General features: G+C 41.0%; 1 long non-coding RNA gene across 5 annotated transcripts in view; it reads left to right on the top strand.

Moving 5' to 3' along the window:
• Nucleotides 1-23181, top strand: part of LOC120369154 — a 172413-nt gene that overhangs the window by 142769 nt on the left and 6463 nt on the right. The window contains exon 3 of one of the 5 annotated variants that reach the window (XR_005582967.1): nucleotides 3674-3817. The exons of the other annotated variants lie outside the window; for them this stretch is intronic. This is a non-coding gene — a long non-coding RNA (uncharacterized LOC120369154). Of the gene's footprint in view, nucleotides 1-3673; nucleotides 3818-23181 lie in introns of those variants that run through there. 5 annotated transcript variants of the gene reach the window in all.

Below are 23181 nucleotides of genomic sequence, written 5' to 3' on the forward strand. Positions count from 1 at the left end.
TGGAAATAATCATGTTTCCTTCTGTAATTTCTTCATTATTGTGAAGCTGACCAGTTGGTAATAAAATGTATTACCGTTTAGGTAAAAATCTTAATGAAATTGTTGCCATGCTTCATGGGTTTGGGGAAATCTGTGTGCAAATACAGCATCAACTATGCTCTTCTCGCTTCTCCTCCCCCCAAGTATGTTTTAGGTTTTTTCCCCATACAAACCAATAGATAATTCTATAAACAAAATAGCACAGGAAGAAACACATAACCTTCATATACCTTAACAACTATGCTGAGCTAATTAAATTGAGAGGACCATCCTCGGAGATTGATGTTTTAAAGGGTTATTTTAATTCAATTAAAAAGGCATTGGCAAATCCCCTTAACCCTCTTTTTGGAGGAAAGGACAAAGAATTACAGGTGATGGTCAATAATTCTTATATTACTAAAGCTTGTATACAGAGGACTCGGAATCTCAGAGCATGGCAACAACTGAATTCAAGATGGCTGCTTGGTCTGTACTGCATTGTGCTCTAAGAGACGTCTTAGAAAGGGAGAAGTAGTATGGTCTGGAAGTTGTGAGTTTGGGGTTAGAAGTGAAAGTTTCTTGAGTTCTAAGCTAGGCTCTGCTACTGACTTTCTCTGTGGTTCAGGGCAATTTGGTAGCCTCAATTCTCCTATTTCTAAAATTGACATCATACTTGACTCTTCACAGAGGTGTTAAAGAAATTAATAAAGTGCTTTAGAAACATTACAAAGGTCAAATATAATAAAAAATCAAATATTAATTGTGTTTATGCTAATATCTTATTTCCATAAGTATTATAACTGCAGCATGAATTTCTCATGATGAATATCTTTTTTAAAGGCTGTTCTTTCACAGGGATTCTGAGATTTGGCTAAGTGATTACAATTGAGATCAGACTGCTTACTTGTGCTGAAGTGTATGTAAAAGAATTAACCTTCAAGGTCTTGGAGCTCTGTCCCTACTGAAATACAGAATAACTGGCTGCTTGAGAGCTCAACATAGGAATTGCGCATTCAGGCAGGATGTGATGATGGCTCTGTGACTGCCACAAAAGTAGTTACTTGATTAATTTAATTCAATTCTGCACCATCTACAATATCCCCTTGTAACTGCACAGTTTGGAATTTATACAGAACTCTTCTCTTATCAACTTCACCTCTCTTATATTAATTTACAAGGGAAATATGGACCAGATTAATAGCCCCAGGGGAGCAGCATGTGGATTTATTCTGTTACTTTCAGAAGACGATCAGTACAGAGAAAAAGCAAGTCACCATATAAGGAGCAATTTAAGTCACTCACTTAAAATGAATTAATTTAACCCATTTTCGCTTCTGCTATTAGTGACTCAGCTGAACTCTGTGCATTACAGGAAGGCAGGGTTGCTAACCCTCCAGGATTGTCCTGGAGTCTCCAGGAATTAAAGATTTAATTTTTAATTAAAGATTATGTCATGTGATGAAACTTCCAGGAATACGTCCAACCAAAATTGGCAACCCTACAGGAAGGAGTTGTTGCTTTTACCAAGATTCTTTTTTAATTATATTTAAAATTAGAGTTTTTAATGTTAAAATCTGCAAACATTAACTCCAACAACCATAATAGTTTTAAAATAGAGATATATATTACAGAGTCAGTTGGTAACATGTTTTAGAGTATTATTATTCCTGGGCTACAATTACAAAAAACTCATAAGGGTAAACACACAAAGGGCTTGAATTAATATTTTATTTATCATAGACAAATACAGGAAGTTGTGATTAATTGGATTTGTATTTCTGAAATTTCAGTTGAAAAATGATTAATTACAAAGTATTTATACCAGTTTCCTGGGACAAGGGATTAGAAATGGACATTTATTTTGTCAGCAAATAATCTCCATGATCTTGCAGTTCTTGATGCAAAATGTAGGGATCATCTACATGGCATTATTGCATGGCAAGCCAGGGTGTGACTCTACCATACACCAAGCTGGTTGGTGCACAGTAACTTGCAGTGTAGATAAGTCCTTAGTGTGTTTGTTTACAGGACATTTCTGGTTTATTATGTAAAATTTCCTGCAGTGATCTAGCATTGTTTAACATAAGTTATTAATATGACCTGACTTTTTAATATGTTATTTAAGGCTCAATTCTACAAGGTGCTGAACAGTATGGACCTGATCCAGCAAAATGCTTAAGTGCATACTTTAAGCATATGAGGAGTCTAGGTGACTCTCCCAAGCACCCAAGGGTCAGAGTGAAAATGTCAGCAAGTATCAGAGGTTACCACACACACTATCTGAGATTCCCACAATCAACTTCCTATGCTAAGTGCAGGGAAACCCTGTGGTTATTCATAGCCCTATCTAAGGAGCCTATTATATGTTCTAGCAGAGTTACACCACTTGTGGTTGTACTCTAAAAAGTGACTGGGTTTGAGGAGCTCCCTGTCTGTTGTCTCCCATTGATTTTAACTCAGTAGGAATTAGGCACCTGAATGCTTTTGAAAATTCTAAACACCTTTTAAGATCCATCCCTAAAGCTGTTATATAGGACCGTTGAGTAAGGAAATGTCATTCTTATATAGTGACATTTTAGAGTAGAACTGCATTGTGTATTAGACAAGAATGAGATTTTATTCGGTATAGCTGGATCTCTGCTCTTACATTTATGCTAATAATGATTCATGCCATAGTGTAACTGTTTGCCAGTAATATTCACACCACCTACCAATTTATTCTCATTGCCAAAATGCTTTTTCTTTTCTTGAACAAAATCTATTGGACCTAAGTCACTTGGATATTAATCTATGAAATATCACTATTATTTTCTTAGTATTTCCTAAAACAGTTTGACCCACTGTATTATGGCAACTACTTTGTAATCCCGAATCTAGTCTAAGACCCTACTTGTGCAAATGCTTGAGCAAGTGCATAACAGTAGGCACACGGGTAGTCTCACTGAAGTCCAACAGCCACCCTTCAGACACTTGTGGCAGTTTTTAAAACGTTCCTTTTTTTCTTCCCAGATTGAAGCTCACTTTCTTAATGTAGGATGGAATAGGTGGAAAAGAGGTTATTCAAGATGAGCAATGTCAGTCAGTGAAGGATGTTGGCTGAAGTAGCTGACTAAGAGGGTAATGGAGGGTTGTATGAGAGGGTAAAGTAGATGGGATTGTAACATACTAGTACTTCTGAATAAAGCTGGCAAGGAAACTTTATTCTGTGAAAAAAATTCAATTAAAATGTTACTTTTCCCCCATTTGTGTTTTCCCTCCCCCACCATTTTAAAGGGCTATTTTACTTGAGAAAGAGTCAGCAGATTCCTTCTTCCTCAGTTAGATTTAGAAAGTCTGGTTTTGTCTTTTAAAGCAAGCAGCTGCCCCTAGACAACTTCTACCATTAAGGTCAGGACAGATGCAGGCAATTGAAATACACAGGTGTGGTAATTGGCTTCAAAAGGAGCAAGGAGGTACTGCCCTTGTCTAAAGTACAGGAAGCAATAGCCTTTAAATTTCACTTTGGGTCAGAGTTCCAGACAGGCAAATTGGCCAAAGGAAAGGGATAGCCTCAGGAGTGGAGGTCCTAATTTACATCTGTGTCCAAGATGGAGCTGTTGCAAGGCCCCGTTATTTTATTGCTTTCATTAATCCTTTTTTTTGGTCTCTGCTTTAGATTAAACTGGTCTGATGAGTCATCTTTGGCAAGGCTGCCCGAGACACTCAGCCCAATGACAAGGACTCTGAAAGAGTGAAGGATTACAAACATAGACATCAGTTACATGAATAATAAATGAATACCACATCCACTTCTATTAAACTAAAGATCCATCTTAAATTTCTTTAACTTGCTTTTGGGAAGCAGTCATTCCTTCATGACATAAAGTGCAATTCTTTCTATTCTCAACACAGGAACTATATATAATACTACACAAGAATTGGCTTTCTTTGACCTCCTGTTATGCTATACTCAGTTCCTGGGTGTTCTACTTAAACTGGTACAGGTATTCATCGGTTTCTCTACCACTCCTCGACAGGTACTCCAAATGAAGGGAAAGTTTAACTAGTTGTTCACTTGAAGTGTCCTAAGGTGTGTGGTCACTTATTCCCACTAACTGCCAAGTCAAGAATGAGTACCTGTGCCATGCAATAACGAGAAGTATTTTCATGGCATCAGCTTGTACAGTTCTGATTAAATTAAAAAAATCCAGATTCCTCGTAATGCACATTCTAAGCAATGCTGGTGATAAAGCCAGTAGTTATGGTTGCTGGACACTTTCTATTATAAGTTCTTGTTTTCAGTTGTTTATAACTTTTCAAATTTTATTCTTTTGGACTGAAGTTTTCCTTGCTTGCTCCTTTCCTCCAGGTTTTTTTATGTTTCAACAGAAATTATTCCATTTCTGGTAATGACGTTAGAGTTAAACAAGTAGCTTTAAAATGTTATTTATTTTAACTACCTGTTTCTTACAAGCTTTCTAATGCATGTATATTTTGGAGCAGGGATTGGCCCAGTTTAGTAATGCCAAGAGTATGAGGGGAGAGAAATTTCCTTTCATTGTGTAGGCAATACATTCAGGCCCAGATCAACAAAAGTATTTGGGCCTCATTTTTAAAAAATGAGTAACTTTCCCTGTCTTTTGTGGTGCTGTAAACCCTCAGCCAGTCCTGAAGTTTCACTTAAATGTCTTTCAAAATAGCCTATACAAACTGAACAAAATTTTAGATCCTGCATAGTGAATCTGTCACAGCCAATATATTCTGTCTACACAAAATATTTATTTTGTAGGGTTTGATCCTACTCCCATAAACTTCAGTGGGAACAGAAGCAGGCCCCAAAACCTCAATCTTTAAGTCATTGGGACCATTCCTGTGTGCACACAGCTATGCACGTTTCAATTATTTGCACATTGGGGGTTAAATCTATAACAACTTTGGTAACTTCAGGTCACTAAGGCATCAGAGAAATCAGTGGACTTGAATTTTTTATGTATTTATTTTGTCAAAAAAATTAAGACTTCACTGACCTTCAAAGATGTAATGGGTCTGTAAGAGATTATGGACATTTGTAACTTATGTATGTATCAACAGATATTTAATTCTCCATTGCCCTGGAAAGTATTAACAGCTCTAAGGGTACGTCTACACTACGGGATTATTCCGAATTTACATAAACTGGTTTAGCAAAACAGATTGTATAAAATCGAGTGCACGCGGCCACACTAAACACATTAAATCGGTGGTGTGCGTCCACGGTCCGAGGCTAGCGTCGATTTCTGGAGCGTTGCACTGTGGGTAGCTATTCCGTAGCTATCCCATAGTTCCCGCAGCCTACCCCGCCCCTTGGAATTTCCGGGTTGAGATCCCAGTGCCTGATGGGGCAAAAATCATTGTCGCGGGTGGTTCTGGGTAAATGTCGTCAGTCACTCCTTCCTCTGGGAAAGCAACGGCAGACAAGCATTTTGCGCCTTTTTTCCCTGGATTGCCCTGGCAGATGCCACAGCATGGCAATCATGGAGCCTGTTTTGCCTTTTGTGACTGTCACCGTATGTGTACTAGATGCCTCTCACAGAGGCGGTCCAGCAGGGCTACACAGCAGCATGCTTTTGCTTTTGCATGACAGCAGAGATGGTTACCAGCCATACTGCACCATCTACCATACCATAAATTGGTAATAAGATGATCATGGTTACCAGTCCTTTTGCACCATTTGCTGCTGTCATAAGTGCCCCTGGCTAAGATCAGCCAGGGGCGCAAAAGCCAAAATTGGGAATGACTCCCTGAGTCAATCCCTCCTTTTTGGTATCTAAAAATAGAATCAGTCCTGCCTAGAATATGGGCAAGTGTACTAGAGAACCACTGTATCAGAGAGCACAGCTGCTCTGTGTCAGATCCTGCAGAAATTATGAGCTGTATGCTATTCACAGGAGATGCTCCTGCAACAACCCCACCTGTTGATTCCGTTCTTCCCCCAGCCTTCCTGGGCTACCGTAGCATTGTCCCCCCACTTGTGTGATGAAGTAATAAAGAATGCAGGAATAAGACACACTGACTTGTTAGTGAGAAATGAGTGGAAGGCAGCCTCCAGCTGCTATGATAGTCCAGACAGGACAGTAAAGAGTGTGGAGGAGAGGAGCCCAGCATCCCTCTGCTAGTCCAGGGGCAATTGAATCTTTTTTTTACACATGAAGGGTGGGGGCTGACGGAGCTCAGCCCCCTGTTGCTATGATGACGATGGTTATCAGCCATACTGTACCATCTACCAGGAAAAATTAGGGCCAGGCGCCCTTGATCGACCTGACGGATGCTAGTCAGCATGGTTACCAGCCCTTTTGCACTGCCCCATGTGCCAATAGGCTGATGATGAGGACGGGTACCAGTCGTTTTGCACCATCAGCCACCCATGGCGGGGGGGGAGCAAGGATGTTGGTGTTGAGTGCTGCAGCATCGCGTCTATCTGCAGCATTCAGTAAAGATAGGGTGACATGTAAAAGAGTCAAGAGAGGATTGTTTTCCCTTTCACTTCTGGGGGTGGGTGGGGGGGGTGCGTAAATTGCCGAGCTATGCCCTGACCCACCGCGGACACTGTGTTTGACCCTAGAAGCATTTGGAGCTCAGCCAAGAATGCAAATGCTTTTCAGAGAGACTGCAGGAACTGTGGGATAGCTTGAGTCCTCCAGTCCATGAGCGTCCATTTTTGATTCCTTGGCTTTCCGTTACGCTTGTCACGCAGCAGTGCGCTGAGTCCCTGCTATGGCATCTGTCTGGAGATTTTTTAAAAATGTTTTTTAATTCGTCTTCTGTAACGGAGTGCTGATAGAACAGATTTTCCTGCCCTTACAGCGATCACGTCCTCATGGTCCATGCGGGAGCTCTTTCTTTATTTTGATTTTTAACTGCATCACCACACGTGCTGATCGGAGCTCCATGCTGGGCAAACAGGAAATATTCAAACGTTCGCGGGGCTTTTCCTGTCTACCTGGCCACTGCATCCGAGTTCAGATTGCTGTCCAGAGCAGTCAGTGGTGCACTGCGGGATACCGCCCGGAGGCCAATACCGTCGATCTGCGGCCACACTAACCCTAATCCGATATGGTAATACCGATATTAGCGCTACTCCTCTCGTTAGGGAGGAGTACAGAAACCGGTTTAAAGAGCCCTTTATACCGATATAAAGGGTCTCTTAGTGTGGACGGGTGTGGCGTTAAATCGGTTTAATGCTCCTAAAACCGGTTTAAACGCGTAGTGTAGACCAGGCCTAAGTAGTCAAAAATCATGAGTCAGTTCTCAACTCTAGAATTGATGCATAATTGGGGAGGGAAGATAAGAGGGCCAGTTTTATTCTGAGATCCCTTCTTGTTCTGATCTATGCTGAGAGAGTGAATTCTGGATTAGCTAACTAAAATGGAAATCTAGCTTACTGCAGGATGTGTTAAGCAACCTGGGGAGCCACAATTTTCCTTAGACTTAAAGTCTAAACTGAAATTTGTCTAACCTGCATTTTCCCACTTATATGATTTTCTGTTGGCCAGAGAATTCTTTAGCACATTTTATCTGATACTGTACATTCAGGAACACGAGCATCCACCGAATAGTCAAAGAATTGATTGGATCGGTTGTGGTAAACATTCATCCACTGCTAGAAAGATTATTCTAACTTATTAACCCTTTACTTAAACATAATAGTTTATATTAGTTCACATTTGTATTATGGTAGAACATAAAGACCACAACCAGATTGGAAGCCATCATGCAAGGCACTATGCAAACATGTGGCAAATGGCAGTCCCTGCTCCTGCCCCAAAGACAAGACCTAATAGATGGGTGAGACAAACTAGCAGTCTGGCATGAAATGCAGGGGAGAGGGTAACAAGTCTAATAGGATGTGTGTAGTAATAATTGCCAGCACATACACATAACATTTCATAAATATCTTGTCTCTAAATATGTTCATTCATCAGGGGCTAACTAACCAGATCCATCTCTCAGCAGGGCCGCCCAGAGAATTCAGGGGGCCTGGGGCAAAGAAATTTTGGGGGCCCCTTCTATAAAAAAATTGCAATACTATATTCTCTTGAGGGCCCTTGTGGGGCCCACGGCAAATTGCCCCACTTGCTCCCCGGGCGCCCCTGGGAAAAATAAACCTTCCGCATTTCGGCACAAACCCAGTTTTGAGAAAACTTCTTTACAAGGTATCACTGGTTCTCAGCATCAGCTAGTGCTAAAAGGCACTAAAGCTCATTAAAATGGTTGGACAAATATTTTCCATCAAAATTTTTTCTGGATCAAAAACTAGGGGTTTTTAAAAAGCAGAAAAAAATCACGGACAATGTCTGCTTTCCTTCAAAATTTGTTGTTTTTTTAATTGAAAAGCTGAAATTAGTCTGCCAAAACCTGAACATGGTTTGAGGTTTCAGAAGTGTGTGGCCAAATATTTGCTGCTTGCTGTGTTTGATTGTTTAAAGAAACAATAAAAAAATTCTGCTTAAAAAAAAATCCAAAACTTTTTAACCACCTCAGCTTGTAACCAAACACCTGAGCCCATCCAGGCAGAGATTTTTCCAGGTTTCTGATACTATGCTGGCTTTCTTGACTCATATCTGTCTCCATAACTTTGGGTTCATTTAGGTTAGAACATAAGAACAACCATACTGGGTCAAACCAAAGGCCATCCTGCCCAGTATCCTGTCTACTGACAATGGCCAATGCCAAGTGTCCCAGAGGGAGTGAACCTAACAGATAATGATCAAGTGATCTCGTTCCTGCCATCCATCTCCACTCTCTGAGAAAAAGAGGCTAGGGACACCATTCCTTACCCATCCTGGCTAATAGCCATTAATGGACTTAATCTCCATGCATTTACCTGTTTCCTAGAGACTGGCTCCATGTGGTCCCTCACAAACTGGAGACAGTTACTGTGGGTTTGTCTTTAGTATAGCTTATGTACATACTCCATGAACTGAGATTATTTGATCTTATTCCAGAATCTGGGATGAGCCTATGTTGTCAAAACTGAAATGCTCAAAATAGCACATGCATGTGAATGGACACAGGGTGCTAAAATTAAATTAACCCAGGGGTTCTCAAACTGGAGGTCAGGACCCCTCAGGGGGGTCACGAGGTTATTACTGGGGGTCGTGAGCTGTCAGCCTCCACCTCAAACCCCACTTTGCCTCCAGCATTTATAATAGCGTTAAATATATAAAAAAGTGTTTTCAATTTATAAGGGTGGGGGGTCGCACTCAGAGGTTTGCTATGTGAAAGGGTCACCAGGACAAAAGTTTGAGAACCACTGAATTAACCCCTCTGGAGCCTCAGGGAATGCAGGGGAGGGGGGGTCTCCCTTGTTAGGGTTGGGAAGGATATTGTTCTTCTCATGTGATCCCTCCCCCCAGTGGCTAATTTTAAATGAAGCTACCCTCCCCGACATGAATCTCCCTATGGCACTGAAATTAAATACAGACTATAATTTGGCATTTGAGAAGTGAAAGGGATGGTAGCCCTAATGGAAAAGCCAACAGCTTGGCTCTTCTGCAAGCCTCACACTGTTGAATGAGCTTTAGGGTAGGGAAGGCTGTGCCTCCCAAAGAGCCTGGTCCTGCCCCCTATCCAACCTCCACCCACTTCCTGCCCCCGACTGCCTCCCTCAGAATCCCCGACCCATCCTGCTCCTTGTCCCCTCACCGTCCCCCAGAGACCCCCCACCACCACCATGGGACCCCACCCCTGCTCCCTGTCTGCCCCAACCCCTATCCGCCCCCCCCGCTGAGTTCTGACAGACCCCCCCCGAGAACGCCCCCAATCCAACTCCCCCCATTCCCTGCCCCCTGACCGCCCCCCAACCTCTGCCCCCTCCCTGTGCCCTGACTGTCCCCAGGGCTCCCTGCCCCTTAGCCAACCCCCTGGCCCCAGCATCTTACCCCCAGCTCCCTCCTCACCCGGAGCCTCAGCGCGTCGCTGAACAGCTGCAGCGTGTCTCTGGCGGGGCCTGAGCTCTGCCCCACTCCGAGCCGCATGGGGAGGGGGCGGGGCTGTGAGCTCCACACTGAGCGAAGGGAGCGGAGCTCAGCCTGGAGCTCGCAGCCCCGCCCCCTCACCATGCGGCTCTGAGCAGGTCGGGGCTCAGGGGCCCCGCCGGGGCCACGCTGCGGCGCTGTCTGAGGACTCCGCTTGATGCGCTGAGGCTCCAGGAGAGGGGCGGAGGCGGGAGCCTCAGCTGTTCTCTTGGGGGCCCCTGCGGAGCCCGGGGCAAATTGCCCCACTTGCCCCCCCCCCCTCTGGGCGGCCCTGTCTCTCAGGGAACTTTGTCCCACTTTGCAGCCTTTGGATTCTACTATATGCAATTAAAATTATATGACAGTGTCACTGGAGCTTTTACAAAATTGAAATGTCTTCACCTGATACTTTTTTTATTCACAACAATCTTGGCATGATTACATGGATCATCATTGTTTCTGTATCTCTTACAATGAGTTTTTGTTGTGTTTTACTTCAGAAAGGTCAGTCATCTGGGAAGTCCTAGGAGGACTTGCTTGTATTTTATATTAATGAGGCAAATTGACAATAGGTTTGATTTGTTTCCTTATGAGAGCAAACATAGTTTTAGGGGCTTTGTTTTAACGCATTTTTAGAAGAGGAAGACAGTCTGATAAAATACCCTATATAAAATGGCAGTAAAAGATATAACCTTGTAAGGAGAAGCCCAGGAAAATTCCACTGTCATGGGAAGTAGCATCTTCACGCTCTCCGGACCCATTCATGTCTACATCTACTAAAGACGTATGTGTCTGACACAAATTCTACTTCAGAGACAAGGTTGACTTAAAGTGGAAGAAGGGAATTAGTCTGAAAGTCAAGAAAGAAAATCCAGCCAACCCAATAGTTTAACGTGGAAAGAGGTGTGGACGTGGTTTGGAAGGGGTGGAACTAAAAGCTTTCATTTAACAGTGATGTTGCTTCTTTCTGAGCTACCAATGAAAAAGCAGTTAACATTGATTGATTGAAACAGGAGTGGGAGCTGAAGGGTTGAGTGCAAGCCCTCCTCTCTCTGTGCTCTTTGCCTTTAGCAAACGTTAGATAAGAGCTGTGTTTCCTCTCCTTTCTTCGTTCTCCTCAACTTTAACATTTGAGTTTGTTGGATGAAAAACAAGATCCACTTCAATTTAGATTTAAACAAGTTCTTTTTGCCTTTATTATGTACATTTTAAGATAATGCTGTTATCATCTATGAGTTACATATACATGCAAAACAGATAAGGCAAGAAAAGTAAAACCTCATTCAGGGACAGGGTATCTCTCTTCAAATCTCCGGTCTCCGCTATGTTTGCCTCTGTGTCTTCTCCAATCTCTTATTGCCAGTTGTCTATCTTTTATTTTATCCCATGTTCTGTGACTTTGCACTGGCTCAGTTTACAAAGTCACCTCATCTGTGTACCTATCTATTTTAAATCTCTAATTAAAAACCATGATTCTCATGCATAAATCACAATAACTAACCTAAACTAATACATTTTTGCTTATCCTGCTAAAACTTTTATCAGCCTACTTCTGGCACCCGTCACTGGCTCCATCCAGTTCTTATCTTACAATAGTTCCTCTTACTGGTCATTTTTTGTGGCCATGGGTTTTTATTTGATAGCTTGCCTTGTTGGAGTGGCGGGAGTATACCTAGAGCTAACAACTCCCCCTTGACACTGTGCTTCACCCTTCTATTTGCACAAACCAAGAAAGTTTACACCAAGAAAGTTTACCAGTTTTATGCTTTATACAACCCTGAAGCTGTTTCAGTAAAGTTGTGAAATGCTGCATCAGTAGAGACATAGAAAAAGTAAAATTCCTTTTTATATATTACTATATATAATATTCAGTTCTAACGTTTAATTTATATAATTTGACTGACACAATTAATTACACAGTTCTGTAAAAGTTCAAACATGATGCAATCTTGACTAATTTCTTTATACTTTATCTTTTATTTTAGCTGAAAAAGAGAAGCCATTTTATTGACAATAGCTTAAAAACAATAGCTCACATCTGATTTACAGTGACAATGTAGAGACTCTGCCTGGAATGGTTTTACTATCATCCATTATTGGTAATCATTAACTGCTGCAATTATAAAGACCCTAGGTAGCCCTGTATTTGCAATTTATGAGCTGTAATATTTTTTCAAAGTGAACTGGAAATTGGCTGTCTTTATTCTGTGGAGAGCATCCCGTCTTTGAACACATGTGCCACATGCACAACCAACCAGTAGTCAAGCTTTGCTTCCAGCTCACTTATTTATAAGGGGAGGGACTGTGTTGTTTGAATGGGATGAAAAACAAACCCACACATCACACAGACAAGCATAACATTTTGTAAGCCAGATATTAAATAATGTAGCATTTCCCTATATTTAACTATTGGAGCTTACAAAAGAAAGCTTTAGAGGAACACAATTATATCCTTTCTGCTTTCACTGACTAATACAATCCTGGACTATTCTGTTTGCATCACTGCCTTTCTAGCCATTTCTTAAGCTACTGTATCATTTACTATAGATCTCAGCAGAAATATTAAAATAACCTATTTTAAGCTATATAGTAATATTTTTAACAAAAATATTTCTTTCCCCCACAAACTACAGGTGCTAAAGCATTTAGGGGGGTCTCATGATATCTTAAATTTCAACTGGAAAATTTATATTATTGAGTTAACTATTTATCCTATAGTTCAGGCATTTTGTGCTGGAATCAATTAAACAAGCATTAATATTTGAATAGGAGAACTACAGTGTTGAGATCTTTGGACACAATCATTCATAGTTTATAGTAAGAGTCCTAATCTATTTCATTCACTTGCAAAGGAAACAATTGCTTGCATGCTGTGATTGCACATCAACTCTAGTTAAATTACAAAAAGGAAATAGTGCTATACAGTTTAAAATAAGTTTTTAAGCCTAAATGCATAATTAGAAATGAAACCTCTTGTTGCCAACATATGCCACTAGTTCTTCAACTTTGAAGGAATTCCCTCCCCCCACTTAAATTGTTCATGCATTTTTAGGTGCAAAAAAGCCTAATGCAGATAGTTTAATTTAGTAATTCCATTGATGTCAGTGATAGTTTTGTATAAATCAGCCATGAGCTGGTCCCAGCTGAATGAGGATCATAATAAAATCCAGGGGTTTTTAATTTTTTTCAGTTGGTTAAAATCAAAACCAATCCCTTGCTTACAAGTCACTTTTTAATTTGAAGCCAAATGTATTGGAGAAACCAATGACTGAAAATCCGTTAAAATTCCTTCACGTTACATAATCTGGTGCATATATTCTTGAGTTACCTTCATTCATTTGCATTTCTTAAAATTAAATCAAAAGAACCTTTTTATCCTTCTAACTTTCTCTCCCTATTGTAACTGGTATTCCTGTTTATCAATTTGGGAATTATTTGCCTTTGAATACACTGTCAATGTGTTGCTAAGCAACCCGAATAGTTCTTGGTTGAAAGTTGCTTTTGGATGCTGCTTTATTTTTTTTTAAAGATAAATTAGATATGGATCTAACAAATAAAGATGCCGATAGTTTGGCTGGCCCCAAGAGAATAAGGCCATGTTAAAGGATCAGAATTAAAGCTAGTTCCACTATTCACTGCTAAGTTAGTCCCTTTTTTCCTGCTCCTGAATTGTTTGTGATCATACTTTCATATATTTTCATCTATGTGTAGTACATACTTATTTGAACAGTTCATGCAAAGAAATGTCACCTTCTGGGTTCTTTATAAAATATTTCTTTCGGCTATTTGAGATTTGTGGTGTATGATCTGTCACCTAAGTCACATGTTTTCTGTTTTTCATCTTGATTAAAACTTTTTTAAAAACACAAGAATGATAAATAGTGAATACTTACAACTATTTGGAAAACTGATGGGTTTTTTTTATATCAACTAAAAGCCTTTAATCCAAATCTCTGAATAGCAAACAACCAGGGACCTGAACAAAGCTGAACTAAATGACTGTTTAGAATTTGAACGGGTACGCCTCAACATTGAGTAGTATTAGTTTATTTGCTAGGCCAACTGATTTGTTATGAATAAAATTTAATGTTATTTTGTTAAGTACTGTAGACACTGTCTACCTTAACTATAACACAACCATTGCTGAGTGATACATCACTGCAGACCTAAAGGTATGCAAGAGATGTAACTGAAAACTTAGAGTTAATGCAATATAATACTTCCCAAACTCTGGAAACTTCCAACCCTGCTGTGTATAACAACATGGATAAAGACCTACCGATATGTGACAAACGTGGGAATCTTCTGTAATATTTTTATGAACTATATGTATGATTCTGTCCCTATCCCTTTGGCATTCCTACTTACTGGGGGAAAGAATTGATTGTCTCCCTAGGACATGGGAGATCAGGCAAGGTATTTGAAACATATAGCCCATTAAAACTGCCTGCGCAGGAATCAACCCACTGAAATGGAAGACCCTGTACAGACAATGGAAACCGCAATGACCAATGATTAACACATAGCTATAGAGCAGTGTCTCTCAAACTTTTTTACTGGTGACCTCTTTCACATAGCAAGCCTCTGAGTGCGACCCCTCCTTATAAATTAAAAACACTTTTTTTATATATATTTAACACCATTATAAATGCTGGAGGCAAAGCAGGATTTGGGGTGGAGGTTGACAGCTCATGACCCCCCATGTAATAACCTTGTGACCCCCTGAGGAGTCCCAACCCCCAGTTTGAGAACCCCTGCTATAGAGGCAGCTGGACATGTGAACACAGGTTGAGGCTGTCTCCAGAGAACAAAGACAAGAAGTGTCAGGTGTCTGTGTTAAGAAGAGCAGACGCAGAAACACTCTCCTGGGACACACAGACAGAGACAGAGAGAGGCAGAGTCGCATGGATCCTACAGTAGCTTGCTGGGAGGCAGAGGGAGAGAACTGGCTATGGCCCATCCGAACTCTGTCTTAAGTTAGCATTGAAAAGCAAAGATTAAGGACTTTCCAAAGCTATATTCCAATTAATAATGCAAACTCAGGCAGACATTCTTCATCTTCCCCACTCTGTGTTTTGCAGGATTTTTTCATGCCCATAATTTAGAGACTAACGCTGTCTTTTTAAATGAAATATAAGACTCTGTAGACCAACTCAGTGATGTGTCAATGCTTTCCAATGCTATATTCCAATTAAATAAATGAACAGTCCTGATATTTGCGGCTTTTTTTATATTGGCACCTATTACCCCCCACCCCTGTCCCAATTTTTCACACTTCTATCTGGTCACCCTAGGTGTTGCTGCAAATACGTGCTGAGAGTGTTGATCCCCGAAGGAGGTAAAAGTCTCTGAAGAGGTGTCCACTTCAGTCTGACTTGCTGGGCAGAGCTCACTGTGAGATACAAGAGGGCTAGAGCCCAGAGGCTCAGTCTTGGAAGTGTTGAGGGCTCATGGCCTATCACTGGGGAAGAGTGTGACCCTGTGAGGGTGTGGAACACTAAAGGTGTACTGCCAGGAGACTGTCTAAAGATGGGTATAGCACAGATACTGTAAAATTTAATCCATGACACTGTATATATATCTTCACAATAGGATACTACTTTTCTTTCTTACGTGCTTTGAACAATTAAATAGTTAACAATGTTGACAATAAAAGTATCATCACTGGAATCTGAGTAAACACCCATTAAAATGAATGGAGAAATTCACATTTGAGAATCATTGCTTCGGGCTCTCTGCAAACTCAGGCAGACATTCTTCATCTTCCCCACTCTGTGTTTTGCAGGATTTTTTCATGCCCATAATTTAGAGACTAACGCTGTCTTTTTAAATGAAATATAAGACTCTGTAGACCAACTCAGTGATGTGTCAATGCTTCACACTTCCAGATAGTCTTGCACAACCCCACAGCGGGAGACACCCTACACTTTGGGAAACGCTGCCTTAAGATAATACAAAACAGTGTTATGTGTTTGCCTGGTCTACTCGGTAGCATGTGAAATATAATATAAAGACAGCACTATTGTTGGATCATATATTACCATGAATCTCAAAGTAACTCATCTAACAGTGACAACCCAAACGTGTTTTGGTATCTTTAATCCCTTATGAAAAAGATTGTACATATTAATAACTGACCATTAGATCAAGCATAGATTAACTGCCCAAGTCTCAACTTCATGATTTGTTTGCCCATGTACCACACTACATTTCTAGTTGCAGTGGCTATATGGCTGATACCCTCAGTAATATCTTAGTTTTCCATATAAGCTTTCAGCACCAATGCCATTTCAGTGCACCATTGACTTTCCAACAGACATCAAATTGAAATAAACAGTCACAAGAAGATTGTTTTGCAGTTGTCACCAAAGTTTTTTGCATCTCACTGCAGTGTATAAACATGGATGAAGTCATTGTGTGCCTGGAGAAGGGCTTTCAGTGCCAGTGTTAGACTTTCAATGAAGATACTTTGCAGTTGTACCTACACGGTGCTTTTTTGTCAGAACTGTCAAAGTGCATTTTAAAGCTTAATTATTAATATCCCTACTTGGTGGATGCAGAACTGAGGCCCAAAGTCACAAAGTGCAGCAGTGGCAGAGTCTGGAATAGAGCCCAGATCTCTTGACTCTGTCCCATGCTCTTACCCCAGACCATGCTGGATTTCTTTCTATAGTAATGCATAATTAAAGTTAGGTTGCCTATTCCCTCTTTTAAATTGCTCATAAGTTTCTCCAAAAAAGTCCTTGGTAAGTAAAATTTCTTATATATATTGTTTAATAAAAAAAAAGTTTTTTTTTCCGGAGACACTCTGTTCAGCTAATATAATACACCCTTACCCCAATATAACACGGCCCGATATAACACGAATTCAGATATAACGCGGTAAAGCAGCGCTCCGGTGGGGCGGGGCTGCGCACTCCGGCGGATCAAAGCAAGTTCAATATAATGCGGTTTCACCTATAATGCGTTAAGATTTTTTGGCTCCCAAGGACAGCGTTATATCAAGGTAGAGATATATATATCTGGAAATATCTTTGAGATCTGCACTAGCACAGTAACCAAGTGATATTCCAAACTGATGTAGACACATTTATATCTGTATCTGTCTGAAAGTATAGTCCCTAAAGAGAAATGGCAAAATAGACCTCTCACAACTGCTCTTTTGCAGGATCTTTCCTCCCCGCAAGCCCTACATAGAGCACGATCATTTTTTGATTCCCCTTATAATTATTTTAGAATTTGTATTCTCTGCATTGGTGTTTGTAGTGCATGCCTGGAACAGCACTGGGCACTTAGGGAAATCCTAGCTTTGTAAGCATGTGGTTTTGTGAAGGAAGTAACATTTTTTTACTGTATAATTCAGAATAAAGTGCTGCTCCTTTCCAGCCATTTACTAGTTACCAAATAAACTGCCTGAAGTTATGAAACAGGGAACGTTCTGTCAAAGAGCCATTTGTGTGAATTTATCATGTCTAATGTAATAGAGAGCTACTTGCCTAGCAAATACCACAGATGAAGTATACTGCATTTCACTTTACTCCCTCTGTATTACAGCTAACACTTAAAACCAATGTTAGCCTTAAAAATGATGCATCATTTCAGTAATACCAAAGGGGAACTTCATATTTCATTCTAAATTCACTTGGAAACACAATGTATTGTCTGAGAGATGATGCTGTATTACAAAAACACTGAGAAACCCATAGAGCAAAGCAGCTGCTAAGACCATACATAGGGGCTAGTGTTAACATAAAATAAATGGATCAGCACACAGCAAACTCTTGTAAATGAGTCTAGGAAATTTGTATTATATGTTGTAAGATGCTTCTATTCAAAGTAGAGAGCTTCTTCAGTGTCAAGGATGGTAGGTGATGGGGAACTCAGCCAGGATCCACCATATACTCTCCAGTTTTCCTCTCATTCACTCAGAGAAGTGCTGAGAGACGTGCAATCTATAGTCTGTCAGCTGCAATGCTGAACAAAAAAGTAATTGAAGAGCAACAAGAAAGCTGCTTCCAAAGTACCCCTGAACATGTCAATAGCAAGGAATCAACCAATATGCTAGAGCTTTCCACAAACATCAGAAGACAATTGTTGCTTCAAAGAGACCATGATTTGAAAGACAAATGGATGAAGTCTAGGGTAGGTTGGTTCTCATGCTGTTGCTTGGACAGCGTAGAAGTCACCAGATGTGTTATGCACCTCCACTATGTTTGTCTTGCACCAAATCTGATGTGTTATGGGATAGGATGCCAGTGAGGGATATGTGTCTGACATCATGCTTTAGGTCTTCCAGGGGATGTTTTCCATCCTACTTTCCTTGGGTTACAGTTAGAGTTAATTCCTGCAGGGAAATTGGCAGGCATTTGGAGCAGATGACTATAGTATGTTAGAGTGCTGGGCACCTGTTTCAGAGAGCAGGAACTCTTTAGTTTGGAAACATTAGAATTGAATGTCTTCATTAGAATTCAAGTAGCAGAGGGATAGCCATGTTAGTCTGGATCTGTAAAAGCAGCAAAGAGTCCTGTGGCACCATGCATCTGAGGAAGTGGGTATTCACCCACGAAAGCTCACGCTCCATATGTCTGTTAGTCTATAAGGTCCCACAGGACTCTTTGCTGCTTTGATTAGAATTGAATTTAATACCCTTTGATGTTTTTGATCATTCAGAGAGACTTTGCTATGATCTTATGAAAGCCCTTTCTCCTCAAACTGTCAGAGCCCATTCTATGAGAGTCCAAGCAGCATCAGAAGCCTCCTTACAGGGACTCCCCCTCTTGGAGATAAGCAGAGCATCTAATTTGGGTCTCTATACATATTTTCACCAGGCATTATGCTCTGGTTCAAGCTTCAGCTGCAGAGGTCTCCTTCGGCTCAGTAACCCTCTACTCTGTAGTACAGCAAGAAATAAAGGTTACTTGCCGTATAATAACTGGAATTCTTCAAGATGTGTGATCCCTAGGGGTATTCAGGGAATTGGACTAGAAGACTTCTCTAGGTCCCTTCCAGTCCTGTGATTCTATGATTCATGACCCACCCTCCTCTTCTGCTTGGGTCATTGTGTGATTTGCGGTAGAGTCAGAACAGCATCAGAAGCCTCCTTACAGGGACTCCCCCTCTTGGAGATAAGCAGAGCATCTAATTTGGGTCTCTATACATATTTTCACCAGGCATTATGCTCTGGTTCAAGCTTCAGCTGCAGAGGTCTCCTTCGGCTCAGTAACCCTCTACTCTGTAGTACAGCAAGAAATAAAGGTTACTTGCCGTATAATAACTGGAATTCTTCAAGATGTGTGATCCCTAGGGGTATTCAGGGAATTGGACTAGAAGACTTCTCTAGGTCCCTTCCAGTCCTGTGATTCTATGATTCATGACCCACCCTCCTCTTCTGCTTGGGTCATTGTGTGATTTGCGGTAGAGTCAGAACTAGAGAGGCGATTGGTCTGTGCTGCCCTTTTCCCCCTTGGTTAAAAGCATGAGAAGGTGCAAGGACAGACATGGACTTACAGACACTGCTATTGAAGAGTTTCCAGTCCTGAGCACGCAGAGCACGTATGCCCCACAGTGAATACCCATAGGAACCACACATTTCAAAGTACTCTAGTACTATAAGGTAAGCAATCTTTCTTTTTTCCCACTGTAGAATGTTAGGACTTATTTCTGGTCTTACTAAGGTTAGTGTAAATAAGAGAAAATTGACTTAACTGGAGTTGCTTGATTATGCAGTTGGTGTAAGTGGGATCAAAATCAGCTTCTGCCTGTCCAACTTTATTATCAGATTCATTAACCATTTTACAGATCCCAGAAGTATGCTAGGAACCTCACCAAAACACATGGTGTCTGTTGAAGAGCTATAATAGATCTACCTTATTTAGGCAGTGGTATTTCATAATCAGCAATTATTAGTGGCTTTCTTACAACTTGATCCCATGAAATTGTCATTTTATGGATTTTTTTACTGATAAATTACTGTATTAAGAAGAAGAATTAAAAATGGTACCATCACAGAAGTGTGTTAATCCTTAATTAAAATCTTCCTTATTGCTTATTTTTCTCTGATCTTGCTTTAAAAGAGGATTGGTTTTGGTTAAGTCAAAAAACTGTTTGTTTAATGGATTAAACATGATTAATTTCCTTTAGTCTTGCAGCAGTTACTAAAGTGCAGTGGCTTTGTCAAACCGAGCAAATGTGTGAAGACTGCAATATAAGATGATCTACAGAACATGCTGTATTTATGAGACTAGAAATATGCGCCGAATGGCTTTGCCAGAAACTAATACTTACACTCTTTAAATTAAGAAAAGCAAAGGAAGGACAGCGGCTTTGCCAATTGAAAGCACGAGTATGAAATTTACCACAATTTTGGGAAGAATTACACTTGTAAGACTTTGCCATCTGTCTGGCAATATCACCTAAGTGCAATATTTTAAAATTAGGCTTTTCCAATATTCTAGGGCCTAATTCTGCACTATTGCTCAACACAGGCAAAGGTTGCAGAACTGGCTCTTAAATAGGAGTTGTAGCATAGTTACAAAATATTATTTTGGGACAATGATTCTGAGAATGTGGTACATGTGGCTATAGGGTGCCTGCCCTGCAAATGTTCACCTCTAGGAACCTATTGACACTTAGTGGACACTTTTCTCCTCCATTGCTGTATCAAGGGAAATAAAGAGCTTCCTTTTTAAAGATTCTACCCTAGGGATGGATAGAACATAAGGGCTAATATAATATGTAAATACAAAATTCATTGAAACAACTGCATCATGAGTAATGATTTAGATGATCTATTTTTATGACTTCAGCTACACTTATGTGCATCTGTTAATCAGGCCTTCATTATGCAGTTTATAATTTCACTTTTCCTTATGTTTGTAAGCAGAGTCAGGATGAGCTCTACCCTGACATCTGGTGGTGAATTGTGAGGTCTTGTTTGCATAGGCACACCCACCCCGCCTAGCATGAGCCCACAGCCGCCCAAATGGTCACTTTGGCTTCTGTGGGATCCCCAGTTTCTCTGTTACTGGGGCAGGAAGAATAAAGTGTTACCCTGATTATGTGAATCAAGTGGAACTGTTTTATGACAGAGGGACTCACCATCAACTAAGTAGCACTCGCTAGACAAGGGACATGGTTCCAAAATCCAGTGAATTGAGCAAGGTATGGGTCCCTTTTGAGGGCCTGAAACACCAATTGCACTGTCTCCTCTCTCCACTGTTGAATAGCAGAGCTAATTTTGATTCCATTAATAGTCTAATTACAGGCTGCTGTGCTGAAATTCACTTTGGGCCAATGGTGCACCAGCACTGGGTCTCCCCTACTACAAGCTGAAATCACTAAAATTACTAAGAGATGAGATCACTGAGTGCTGTATTAACTAGTGGGGGAGCCTGAAGATATATTGCTAAGTGGCTGGCAGAGCGGAGCAGATTGTGGGACGGTTGGAGTGGAGCTGAGCAATTTGTGGGACGGTTGGAGCAGCCCATGGGATGGCGAGCAGAGTGAAATGGGGCGGAGCAGGGCAGAGCGGAGCAGTTTCGTGGGACGGCTGAAGCGGCTCACAGGACAGCTGGTGGAGTGAAGTGGCTCGTGGTGAAAGCTGCAGTAGAACCCCACGGAGAGGCGGGGCAGTAGGCCTCGGACCATGTAAGGTGCCCCTTAAGAGCCTGCATGCCCCTTCCCCCCCATTTCCACCCAAGCTGGGTGGGTGTGTGTAAAACTCTGCAGATAAACTTTTGAACTCTGGGGCTGCACTGACCAGGGACAGAGACTTTTGGGTTCTTGGACTTTTGGGTGATTTTTGGGTTGCTGGACTTTTGGGTGATCTTTTGGGTTGTTGGACTTAAGACCCTGAGGGGAAAAGGATATTGCCAAACTTAGTTGGGGATGAGTCTTTTGTTCATGGTTTGTGTTATGAATCCTGTTTGTGGTGTTTCCCCAACATAATGCCGCATTGTTTCCCTCCTTTATTAAAATGATTTTGTTACACTCAGGCTCTGTGCTTGTGAGAGGGGAAATAGTGCCTCTTAGAGGCTCTTGGGGGGTGGTATGCACTTGTCCCAGGTCACTGGGTGGGGGCTTGACCCGGTTTTGCATTGCGTTATTGAAGCAGAACCCCTAGATACTGAACCCGGCCCTTGTTGCTGCCAACTCAGATGGGCAGAAGGGTTACATGGTGATATAACTAAGTGTCCTTGACACTAATGATACAAGAACCTAAGATTTTGTTTGTACAATATCTGTTGCTATCTTGCATGTTTTCATCTCTTTAATCAGTTGGGTCAGGCTAATTAATTCCTTGGTTTTCTCCTAGAAGCAGGTTATTGCGAGAATTACAATGACTCAGCTAATCCAAAATTTGAGAGAGAACTGTGAATGATCAGATATTTTTCCCTATCCATGGAGCTATTATTGAGATACTTACATGAAACAAAATCTGCAATTCCAAAGTATTCAAGTATTCAGATTAGTAAAAGGGGGGAAATATAATTAATTTTAGTTCCATACACATATAGGCTTCTTTTATTTTATATCATATGTGAAGCGCCACATGCCTTTGACATACAATTAAAAAATACTATTCAACTAGGTAGAAATAGCAGGCAGCCTCTCTTTGCAAACAAGAAGCTAGGCCCACAGACCAAAACATTCACATTTCAGCCACAGGAAAACCCTAATACCACTGAAGTTTAAAAAAATATCAGCACCTTACCTAAATCCACCAAATGCCTGGCCAAATTAGATTTACTTTGAGCTGTAGGGTACACTGCAACAGGTGTTCAGAAGGGAATTCAAAGCTGAGAGGTACTCTTAAAGAATGTCCTACCAGCAGCCACCACTGTTACATGTCTAAGGATTTCTTGCTCATGAACCCCTGCTGATCTTAAAGTACGGCACATGAAGAGAGGTAGGCAAACCATTCAGAGCTCCGCAGGACAGAACCAACGTCTTAAGCTTCATTTAGAAACCAACAGACAGACAGCTGGATCCTGGAGAAATGGTGTTATGTGATCACAGCAAGATACCCTCTGCACTGGGTTCTGTTACTGTGCTAATTTTAAGTGAGGGCTCATTTAGATTTCATTAGTCATTACAGCAGTTAAATTGTGGAGAGATAAAGGCTTGGATGATGGTAATGAATCCTATATCCAAGAGAAAGGGTTTCAGCCACATCAGATCAGGTGGGAAA

The sequence above is a fragment of the Mauremys reevesii genome, linkage group 7 (genome assembly GCF_016161935.1).
Source record: "Mauremys reevesii isolate NIE-2019 linkage group 7, ASM1616193v1, whole genome shotgun sequence".
Taxonomy (NCBI): domain Eukaryota; kingdom Metazoa; phylum Chordata; order Testudines; family Geoemydidae; genus Mauremys; species Mauremys reevesii.